Source organism: Lepeophtheirus salmonis, chromosome 5 (assembly GCF_016086655.4).
Source record: "Lepeophtheirus salmonis chromosome 5, UVic_Lsal_1.4, whole genome shotgun sequence".
NCBI lineage: Eukaryota > Metazoa > Arthropoda > Copepoda > Siphonostomatoida > Caligidae > Lepeophtheirus > Lepeophtheirus salmonis.
In genome coordinates this window covers 24,203,804-24,216,462 of record NC_052135.2, presented here as the reverse complement: position 1 = coordinate 24,216,462, position 12,659 = coordinate 24,203,804, and the positions used below count along the sequence as shown (strand labels likewise).

Sequence of the window (12,659 nt, the reverse complement as noted above, 5' to 3'; positions counted from 1 at the left end):
TATATAATTAATGTAAAAATATATTGTTTTTATATTAATCTATGGAGTCCAAGTTCTCACCTCCGACAATAATTGACCCTTGTATCCTAAATTATACATTTATTATTATAATAACAATCAAGAAATCCTTAACGTATAATTAAAAACTCCGGCCTCTTCTCTTTGGTGGGAAATTAAAAAAAGAAAAAATTAAAGAATAAAATTATTTCATCTTTCCCAACAGTAATTTTAGAATTTGAGCATGGCCTGCTTCAATTCATCCAAGGAATACTCCATACTCCTCAATAGCACCATGGACATTTTTAGCCGGAGACGTCCATGCTAGAACTGCTTTTAGTATTCCTCTTTACATTTAGCCTACGCCAGTGGTAAGTAAAATGATAGTGACGTCATATGAAAAGCGAAAAAGTGTTAAAACGCTGCACCATTAATTGTATCTCCTCAGGCAAACGGTAGCGTTTCGCTACTTGGTTTAAAGCTTTAGTTCCTTCCACTTGAAACATTAAAAGAAAGTGGCGCATCAAAGACTATTTCGTCATCATTTTTTATTATTTGAGTGGAAACGAGATACATTTTTTCCCACTAGGGTGCGATCATAAAGCAACAGCTGACTGGGTATAATCAATATTAAATCTTAATTTTTCAAATTTAAAAGTAATAGGCTAATTAATTAATAGTAATACTAATAAGTAATTTCTAAGCCTGGGAATGGAGGGATAACGACTTCTTTTTCACACTCACAACTTATAGACACTAGTAGCTACGGGTTGGAATTATAGTTACTATTATTTATTCATTACTCAGGAAAGGAGAGATACGAGATAAAAGAACTGGATAACTCTCTGGGTCCCAAAGAAAGTTTGTTCAGAGGGATTTCACACTATGGATCTTCCTAACAAGCATTCACATATATGATATAGAGATCCACATTCGTCCAATGGTTTAGGGCGAGTCTAGCGCCTTCATCTCCTTTCTACAACGTCAGGTTCTGTTCAAGGGATATTCCTTCTTCCTTCCTCACTCCCTGGATGGGATATTATCTCTTTGTAGAGAAGGATCCTTGAGAGGACAGATGCCCTTCACATCAACATTTGTGATCTGTATCACTTCTCACCTATTGTCTCTTATCTTCAAGAATACATCATTTCCTACAGATCTCCTACGGGCTTATCATTGACTTCACAAGAAACAGGAAACTCCAACTTCATTAAATGCTATGTGTGATTCAGAAACAGAGAGAGTTACTCATTATTTCCCTCCATCCTCCACTCCTTCATTGAAATCCGTGCATCCGTTCCTACTTAAGTCAACATTGCTTAATCTCTAAGGAACCTATTTCAATCTTCAGTATCCTTGATGTAGATCACGCAGAAATAACTTACCTTTATAACATTTACATTAATTCCGTTTAATTGGTGAAGTCTGTGATGTACATGGTCAATTATAGAAGCTGGACTCTTTTCTCACTCAAAAACAAGTGTAAGGTGATTTTAGAATCTTTATTCTCTATAGTCTAGACTGTAAAGCATATTATATTCTGCTATTACATATAAATAGATATTGTATTTTGTATGATATCAACCTAAATATTTATTAAAAAATGAAAGACTTTCACAAAGAAAAAAATGCTCTTTTATTTCAAAGAATTGGGAGTCTTGAGTCCCCCTCCTCCAAGTCTGTCAATACAATCTACGAAGAAGACTGTCTGATTTCACTCAAACCCATTTGGTAAATGAAATTGAAGGATTTTTATCTTAACTCTTTAGCCTTGTCATCATCAATTCTATAATTCAATCCATATGTATTGTTACTAGTAATTTGTATGGACTGTCACTCCTTGGCGAATTGAATCTATGAAAAGGTAGTGCTACTACGTCAATTCCAGTATTAAAGAACAAGCCATTGTGTTTATTGAATTTGTTGAATGTTTAAATTTCAAATTATTAAGCAAATCAGAATTAGAAAAATTAAGTTTTGAAATAGTGTTCAATAGAATTAATTTTTTTACACATAATTTCATTTTTTTTTTTTTTTTTTCATTGAAGATATAACATAATTTAAATGTTTTATCTTTTTTAAGCATAAATAACATTCATGGCACATGCTTCAACTTTAGCATACTAAAATTCAATGCAAAGTTGATGATATTGTTAGAGGGCTGAACATTTCCATTGGAACACATGTTACATGGTCTTCAGAATTTAAAGGCTGACAAGTATAATTCTACTTCGCTGGACTGACGATTCTTACTATCCGGTGGTAAGAGAACGTTTATCGTTGGAATTGCATCACATCTTTTTTTTTTTTTTTTTTTTTTTTTGCCCCCATGTATAGGGGGAAAACGTTTTGCCTTCAAAATATTTTTCACAAATCAGTAAGGTTGGAGCTGGTTTCCAATTAAGGGAATATTTTAGGTTAGATAATCATTGTCTTCATCTAGTTAGTTCTCATGCATTTTTTGGAAAAGGAGATTTAAAGAACTGTATGCTTCCATGATTTTTTTTGTATTTGGATACAGTCCGGCTCATATATCCGAGCACGGAGCATGCACCCATGATAAAAAAATGAATGCAAGTTGAACAACAACTAAAAAATCTATAAAGAGAAAAGGAGGACAAACTATATCGATTTTTAAAATATATCAAAAATTAGTTTAAAATAATTTAAGTAAATTTGCCCCAAATAATAGCTCTATTGAATTCATATTTAGTTTTTAAAATCAATTGACAGAATTTCGTAAAATTGTACTTAGTCAATTTGTTCCCTCTTACTTGAATTACTTCCTTATTTGTAATTAAACTATTATAAATTAAATGCTCGTAATTAAAAAAAAAAAAAAGAAGCAAGTAGAATTGAATGGATGATAATTTAAATTATATTTGAATGAGATAAGCAACATGCATCATCCGTCACTCATGTAACTCTTACGCCACAATTCTATACATGATGTATGAAATTGTGACCTAAGAATGCTGATTCAAAAGCGATGTCTTATAAGAAAAAATGGCAACACGGGTACACCGAATTTTGACAGACTAGCTGTCTCGATGGAATACTTTCTTTTAACGCTTTACTTCCACCTAAAGCATTAAACCGGTGAACACTGAAATGAATATGGAACGATATCTTTTTGCTGTCGCTTTTTTTTACTAAAGTGCAAATGGATTTATTATTTATCGTACTAATAAAGTAAATGCAGTAAATTGAAACTTTAACAGCTCATAAGTCGTAACTTTCCCCTTTTTAAACTACTAATATACGTATATATCTTTTTTTAAACTTTATACATAATCTTAATTGAACTTAATTTTATAATGAAACAAAAATAATATGTCCAATATACAAATTACATTGAAAAAAAGGGGCTAATTCAATATTCAATCTGATTTGAAAGTATTAGAAGAATTTTTGCAAGCACTTTTCCTTTTTTTATTTACATGAAGGTGGCTGTTAGCTTCATACACATTTTTTTTTCCAAACATATTAAACATTTTTGATGCAATTTGATTAAAAAAAAGTACTGCTAAGAAGATGATTATTACTGCAGGAAGATTTTTCAAACCATGCTGTAGTTTGATTAGAAATATAAACTCTTCGTGAACCTTTTACTAAAACACTTCTTGGAGTAGCCATAGATAAAATATCATTTCGCCTATCTTTATTTGAAAAAATATGTTTTAACAGTTCATAGAGATGTCCTCCCAAGGGGATAGATGACATCATTGGGATTTTTTAGGCCATCTCTATTAATTTCATAAACAAAGGTGTCTAACTCTTGATATTTTCCCAATTCATCCATTGAGAAAGTAATATCTCCTTCCGAAGATAAGAACTTGGTGCAGCACTCCCGATTTAACGTTTTTAAAATAGAATGGGCTACATAGCCGCAAACAAAATAAATGAACGGATCCATATACCTTTAAGTGAATCTAATTCCATTGCAGGATTGGAATATATAAGGCTGATAAATGTAGAAACATCTTCTTCACTTGTATAATTACACTCTTTTGTATCAACTAAAATTGATGATATTGATTTTAAAAGTAGACTAACACGACTTTTTTTTTTCAGCCTCAAAAATCTGTCGACAACTGATATAATAATTTCCACCAGCAAGTTGTCTATACCCCCCAAAACGCATTTCTTTTGGGTCCGAATTAATTTTACGAAGAAAAATAAGCTTAACTTTCTTTTTATTCAGTATATATATATCTAAATGGGCTAGTCCTATGTATGTTTGAAAGGCGGCTTGAAATATCTCGGAAGATAAACCACCTCAATGTTTCTTTGAGTGTTTCTCCCGTTTTTTTAATCAATTCTGCAAACTTAATTAAGAAATCAATTTGTTCCCGCCCATTTACAGAAATTGGTTTGAATGAATCGCCTCTCTTTTGGACGTACATAGTTTCAGAGCTCACATTTATACAACTCCAAAAGTACTTAAGAATATCCATAACGTGTGCTGTCTTTTCCCATGTTTCCAGATTTTCTTCAATAAAACTCATATTTAACTCTAAAAGATTTGTGATAAACCAAAAGTCCTCGTTCACTAAATTAGCTAATCTTGTTTTTGACGCTATCTTCGGGAAAAAAAAGTTTCTCATATCGGTGAATTGGAGCACATGACAACCTTGTTGGCTTAATAGCTATTGAAGTATCTACAAGCGCCCGACATTCTAAAACTAGTAATTTATGATAAAATAACGCCAAAAGCACCCATTTCTGGTGTTAAGTAACATAAATGCCTATCAAAGGCTTTCAAAACATTTATTGAAATAGGAGCATTGACTTTTTTGTATTCCAGCAGAGTTTTGTACAGAAAAACACGCAAATTGAGTTGTGAGCCACCAACCACAGTAAACAAATAACAAGTAACAAAGCTACAAAATACTTGAGTTTTGATTGCTGATAACTGGTTGCTACACTTCCAATTAAAGAAATTTGCAGTTCAAGTAGACAAACTTTTATTGAAAAGATAATCTTAGACATCCATCTGACTTTATGTATTGCTCCTTGTTTGTAAAGCTCTTCTTTTGTTATCTCTTCGCCTGTGAGAACAACTTTACATAGTCGTGTAATTTCCTTATAATCATCTCTACAATATGAGGTCACTGTTTGTAATTAATCCAAGACACATTTTTTGTAAGATAAAGTATTTTTTTAGCATCTGCATCGTATTTTTCCAGTTCAACTTTCGACAATTTTCTACTAAAATTATTTCTCCAACATGATGACGACATACTGACCACAAGAGTGCACGGTCAAGTTTAATTTGAATAGAAATACAAGCAACCCTAATATATCCAGTATTCGTAGCTGTTGTATCGAAACATAGATTCACTACGGACTGATTGCACTGCCATTCGGTTCAGAATACAAGAGTATGTTCTGCAATTAAATCGCCTGATGACCTTGTACTTCTTGAGAGATATCTTGCTACACCAAGTATTTTGATTTCACTGGCGTTTCCCATTAAAATAGGTAATCTTTCTTCAACTAAATTTTTTTTTTTTAGTGTTGGTAGCTGTTTGGTATCCCAGTGTAATGTTGCGAATACGGGTGAATTCCAATTTTCCATAATTTCTTTGGCAATAGCATTTGTTGTTGATCTCCTAGCCTTGTCTTCAGTTGAGCACGATTTAGCAATGCAAGAGGTATCACCTCCTGATTCCTCACTCACCACTTTGGTCAGTGCAGCTCCTTGAGCAGGACTGATATTCAAACGAGTCGCAACAAAGTCTACCGATAACCTTTTTATAGTGTCGTGAGGAACTAATGCAGGTGTACCAGTATAAATTAATCTGTGGTGGGAATGTTTCTTTTGTTTGGCGATTTCCACGATCCTATCAGAGCTCCGAGTAGACTCAGAGTTGCTTTTAGAAAAACTTAGAGGCTTTGGAAGATGCTTTAAGTTTGAATATTTATGCTGTTTTAATCTTGATGCTTCAGATCGACCACGAGTTGGTTTTTTTTTACGCTCCATAGATGCTTTCTTTCTGTCTGCAACACCAAATGACATCAACTGATCTGATTTCATAGATGCTAAAAATGATTTATCTTCTTCATTCATAATCTTTTCCATAGCGTCACTAACCCCTATATAATTTTAACTATACTGCAGCTTAGTTAAAAAACTTCAAGGGCTCGGCGGTCACCCAGGACCACCTCTGATTGGGCTGATTTTTGCACATATGTTTTTTTCACTAAGTCACACAGTTAGGAAAATAGACAAGAATATCAAAGACCATAAGGGCGTTTGATGCACCCTAGCGAGTATGTATCAATTGCTCAGGCTTTACTGTGATTTTATGAAAACTATTTAGACAATATTATGATTTTGGGTCACGGGGTTAAGTGTTTTTCCTCCGCTGGGTCACGAGAAAACCACTACTCTAGAGAAGGCACCTTATATTAAAAATAATTTTTAAAATGATGGGGGAAAAAATATTCATATTTGATCCAGTGCATATTTACAAAAATTTCTATGATAATGTTTTACACCGTCGAAATTTCGTCTTCCCATCTTTTGAAAATGACAAAATTACTATTACTCCAAAATTAGACGGCATTAAACCTATCTTTGAAAATGAAATAAGTATGTGCATCAAATACGCACATAAATTAACTAATCAAGTAATTATCATAAATCATTATGGTAAAAATAACGGGGAATTGCAAAGTTACATCAAAACATTTTCATATAAAATTAAGGGAAGACAGTAGAAAACCAATTTCTAACGATCAAAGAATACCAATATAGCATCTAATTTCATTCGGAGAATAGTTATTGAAATGGAAACAATATCTGGTGAGTGCAACAGTTTATCCAATGAAACATTCACAATGCAATTCACACAGTTAAAGGATCGGCCTAAGACTTATCTCCTACATATAAACAACGTTAAGTTTATATTACTCATTAAAAAAAATATGACCCCATTGAAAGGAGATTCGGATGGTATCGTCAACTTGGTGGCGGTAATTACTTTTTTGAAAAACAAATGAATTAGGTCCTTAAGTTAATCAAAATAAATTTTCCCATTCAACTCTTCTTTACAAAATGTTGAAGATCATTCATAACATTTTTGTTAATGATTTCTCATATAGATATCACCAACTTAATTGAAATTACCAGAATATAAAATGTAATTTATTACGTCAGCGGGAATGTACCCTTTAGCATAATGAAAGGTTTACAACAAAAATGTTACGTTGAATTTTTCTATTCATCAGAAAATGATCTTATTTATGTCAGTGAAACTGGGACAAATAATATCTTAAATTTATTATTGGATGTCATGGATAGAGGTGGACTCAAAAGACTAACAGATCTCCTGTACTTGACTAAAATTAATCATTATCCAATATAACAGAAATTTTTTCAAGTAGATACTATAAAAAATATATTATTTACATTTAATAATTCAAGGCAGGTATTTGAAACTGTTACTGTAAATACTTCAATTAAAAATAGTCCTAAATTTTGTAACACTTTAGATAGAATTTCATGCACAATATGTACAATTTGTTTGTAATTTTTTTTTCTGATAAAATGAACAGCCAAAATCATTCTGTTAGAAAAAGAAAGAATTTCTCAGATAAAAATAAGTCTGGTAAATAAATTAATAAGATTTGATCATTAAATTCATAAATTTCGATTGAGTTCTTATTTATAAATAAATAAATATAGCAAGTAAAGTTGTAAACAATCTAATTTTTTCCTTTATTTTTTTCTACAAGTTTTATATAAATAATACCATTTCATGAATCATGTAACAATTATAAATATTCACATACCATAATAACGATTAATAGTTATGACCTCCGATTGATTCCAAGAAATGGTGAGCTGATTTGTTGATTATAGAAATATTCAGAAGTTGATGATTGAATCACATCCACATTTAATTAATCTCTTGGGTTCTAAAATTGAAACAGTTTTTATAATATTAATTTAGTGTAATACTAAAAGTAATATAATACCACATCCCTTGACATCGTCGTGGATAGATAATCATAATCTGGACGCAGCTCAAACATAATCCAATGACCTTTAAAAGTTAAACATTATGGCGTTGACATTGATCCGTCTCTTTTAAGTATTATATTTAATAAGTAATTATAAATTATGATAAAAATTGAAAAACGACAACTTCGCCACATCGAAGGGAGGATAGACCATACTCAGGGAAATCTTGGTTGAAAACCTCTTTCACTGAAAATGGATCTTCTAGCACGTGAATAGCCCAAAACTTACGACCATGGCAACAAAGAAGTGACTAAAAAAAGAAGAAGCACATTAAGGTCATGGAGTGGCCTGCCCAGACTCCTGACATCAATCTCATCGAAAATCTTTACAAGTGGGCAAACTTACAACATCGATACGAGTTCAAATACTTATTTTTCTACACTTCAGATTTATAGTAATAGTCATGGTGAATAAGACATAAATTCAGCCATAAAAAGTTAAGAATGGAGTTTTTCTTAGCAGTTATGAGTCAAAATTATTCTCGTTGAAAGTTGTCTATTTAAAATCATCGTTGTCTATTTATTTTAAATTTTTCAGCCAAAATGTTATTCACTAACAAAAAATTAAGAATTATTCTCACACAAATTAAATAGTCAAAACACTTAATAAAAGGTGTAACACAACTTCTGGAATATTAGAAGCGTGAAATATTAGGGGGGGTGTAAAATAAAATGCAGACTCTAGTACTCCCCTGGTTGACGAGCGGTAGGTACAGTACAACAATTTGGAAAGTAGGACTGGCCCAACACATGTTATTGACATACCTTGTATTTTTAGTTACCTTGACGGGATCTAGTCTCTCTAGTGAGAAAACTTGCTAAATTAATACCACTTCTATAAACTTGAATTTTTCTAGACCCAACAATGAGAGAAAAGTAGATTCATGAATATTTATTCTATAGCTAATTAACTTAAAGAACTACCTCTTGCTTAACTCGCCAAAGTTTTTAAAGTAAGGATCTTTTTTGACAGTTTTTCATATGATAAAACTATACAAACACCCTGAATCTTTTAATTAATTAAGGAGCATTTTAACATTCCACAGATCCTGATATTTGGGTAACGGAGGATTTAAATTGAATAAACCAAACATGAATAATAACACCTCCGACCTTAATCTATTATTTACTAACGCCGCTTTTGTAGGTTGCAAGGGCGCCATAGGAAGATGTGGGATATGATACTAAGTAATTATTAATTACCACACTCCCTTACACATGGTAGGGAGAGGAACCTTCTTCTAAATAAAACTTATAAAAATGTTTAAAACACCGATGTGTCAGTCCTCTTAGTTGAGGAACGAATATCAGAAAAGATAAAATTAATTGGTTTAGAATCGAAACCTTAATTTAATATATAAAAAAACTCTACCCTCTACATCAACCATGCCATCAGAATCCCTAGTATCTAGGCACGAGAGAATTCTCCTCGCTGCTCCCAATCTTGGTGACTCCCTCGATATCTCCTGTAACTGTAGGAACCATTTTGCCCCTGTTCACTCGGGAGTTATCAGAATTACTAGGCGGATTTTTTTTTTCAGCATGCTTATAAGTAACTTGGAAGCAGTGGAACTGGAGGGATGAAGTTACCCTTCTTCTTTCACCTTATGGAGAATGCATATACGGCCTCCGCTTGATCGTCTCTCATCAAAGATACATAATTTGACTTCACGTGGAAATCCTTTGATACGAAGAAATCCATGTCTTGGCAGCTCGTTTTACGAATTCTCGTTTGAGTTCCATTATTGTCCAACCAGAATAATTTTGATCCATAACATATCAAGTTATGGATAACTTCTGCTTTTTTATTTCCAATAGTGATACTTATTTAAGTGATTACTTAATTCTCCTGTAAGTAGAATAGTAGAGTTGTTCATTTATGACGATGTTTTTGAAAAAAGTTGAAAATCAATACTGGCTAGATAAGAAAACTTGATGTAGTCGTTCTAAAATACTACACATACGACCAGAGAGCAAGGAACCGGAGAAAGAGTTTTCAATAATGTCTACTTTATTAGGAGCACAAGCATACACTATCTAAATATATTTCTAAGGGACTGAAACGTAAAATAGGTGCATACTCATAGAATAATAAAATAACAATACAAGTAAGAATTATAGGTAAAAGGTACATTAATGATTCAAAAAAATTATTTACGTCAACTTAATTAAAGTAATTAAGAATGAAAATGACACATAACACTGCAAACGTGATTATTGACAAGACACATAGGAAATTTTAGTTAAATTTAAGTATTAGAAGGTTCAATTATTCTCCAAAAACGAGAAATTTTTACTTTAAATTGTCATTTGCATCTAAATAAACAAAGATGCAGTGCATTTTATTGTTAAGGATATTAATGATATATCTATTTTCTGTATTATAAAATTATTCAAACCATGTCTCTTAACTAAAGATTTATCTTTAGAGCTTCCACTTTTCGAAATATCTGCTTAATAGTGGAAATATTCAAAATCAGTATTTTAATTCTTACGTTTAGAAACCATATTATTAAAAAGAATATCAATATGAATATTCATGATTCTGGACCTATGCAAATATTTTTTTCTATGGTACTGAAACTTTGTAGAACATGTTTTTTTATACCTAAGAACAACTTTTAAAAAGTAACAGCTATTAACAAATTAAATTTATTACAATTCTACTGCATAGCAATGATTAATAAGATAGAATTTACCCTTTCTTAATGAATATATTATATTTATGATTTATGTATTCAGTTTTCTAGGGCCCGAGTATGACACGCCATCTCTTGCTTATTACGAATCACGTTGCTTACATCTCACACCCATAGAGATATCTGTATGCTCATACCCCATGGTATTAATATTTCAAAAGTCTGGAAAGGAAAAACAAGTATCAACAGGTTAATAAACAATGAGTGACATCAATCCAGTAAAAGTTAAATGCTTAATGAAATTATATTATTTACAAAGAAACTTATAGACTAAATTAAAGCACAAAATTCGATTGTTTACTTTACTTGGCATGGCTATTTATTTATAAAAAGGAACTCAATCGAAAGATATGAATACAAAGATCGAAGATTATTAATTGTTTTTGTTCTTTTTGCAGACTTATTTTTACTGATAATTTTTTTCTTTTCCTATCAAAATGAATTTGGCTGCTCATTTTTGAAGAAAAAATTTTTACAAACAAATTGTACATTTTAAAGATACTTCGTCTCAGTTGTATTTTTTTTTTTTTGGAAGGTAATATATGACACACGAGACTCTATTATATATGTCACAGTAGAGATTGAAATCCAGTAGAATCGTTGATTCTCCTAGTAGAGATCATGAATCATGATCCCATTATCTCCTCGGACAAATTACAATTTTACTGAGGGAGACAGTAGCATTGAATATTTGAAGAAATTACGTGTTTTCGAAAATATGACACAAAGTCATACCCCTATGGTACTGTGACCGGTAATTTCATTCCCTGTCTTTTCATTACCCCTTTGAAGAGGGATATTTAGTGACGTAATACGGTTTATGTTTCTATAATAGTTAGTAGGTTTTGTACAGGACTGTAGAGGGAGGACTTGTCAATGGAGATGAGTGATAAATTATGATTAGGGATGTTTGGGAGACGGATACGAATGATTTATGGTGTTTATGAATTATAAATGACGTCGTGGTAAATCTTTAATAGTGTGTAGAAATGGAATCCCAATCCTTTTATATTATTTATACCTTAGGAAATGCAAGTAAATACCGTCGTTGCTCTTCTTTCTCTTTAGCGTCTATTACTACTCGCTCCTACTCCTTTTAATCCATCGACAATCATCATAATTCATAGGTTCATTGCTGGGTATCGTATTAGTTTCTAGAATATTTAATTCTAGGAGACATGGAATACTACTGCTATAGTCCGTTGCGAAGAATAATTGATATTCATATGCAGTCAATTTCTTCATCAAGAGGTCATGGATGTGATTGTACTAGAGTTATAGAACTAGATCAAGATGTGGACCTCGTCCATCAAAGTCTGCATGCATTTCTGAATATGATATATACTATTAAATACATCTAAATATTCTATTAACTTATCACAATCATACTTATTATATCACTTGTGCTTCCCTCACTGTGCCTCGGGGGAAACAACTCTATTCTTTGTAGCAATTAATTAACCATCTTCATATTACTGGGAGGATTTTGGATCCTAACGATTGGAAGTAAATTGGGTATTGTACATCGTTAATTATGAAATTATAAGAAACTTCCTTCTGAAAGATCAAATAGATTATATTAATTCTTGTTTTTGTAAATATAAAAGATAAAAATATACTTAAAGTCAAGATTTTATATAAACTGTAATAAACTTAACGTGTGTACTAGGATATCTCATATTTTGGATGATCTGTTGTGTATGGATGAAAAAAAAGATGTTTGAAAAGTTTCAGTCTTCAAAAACCGTTTTTGTGACCTATCTAGCTATTTAAAAATTAATTTTGCCAAATTGAATTTACTATTAGTTAAGAGATTGAAATGTTTCAATTTTAAAGTTATAATGCTGAATCTTAAAAGTTTTATTAAAGTTCCTTCCCCAAGTTGTACAAAAGAATATTATCCTCAATTTCGATTTTGAGGTAAAACAAATT

General features: G+C 31.6%; 1 long non-coding RNA gene across 1 annotated transcript; it reads left to right on the top strand.

Annotated features, from left to right (window-relative positions):
• The first annotated feature begins 11,229 nt into the window (after positions 1–11,229).
• On the top strand, positions 11,230–12,363 carry LOC121118165 (uncharacterized). The gene is made up of 2 exons (XR_005864358.2): positions 11,230–11,706; positions 11,796–12,363. It is a non-coding gene; the product is annotated as an uncharacterized lncRNA (long non-coding RNA).
• Positions 12,364–12,659: the final 296 nt, after the last annotated feature.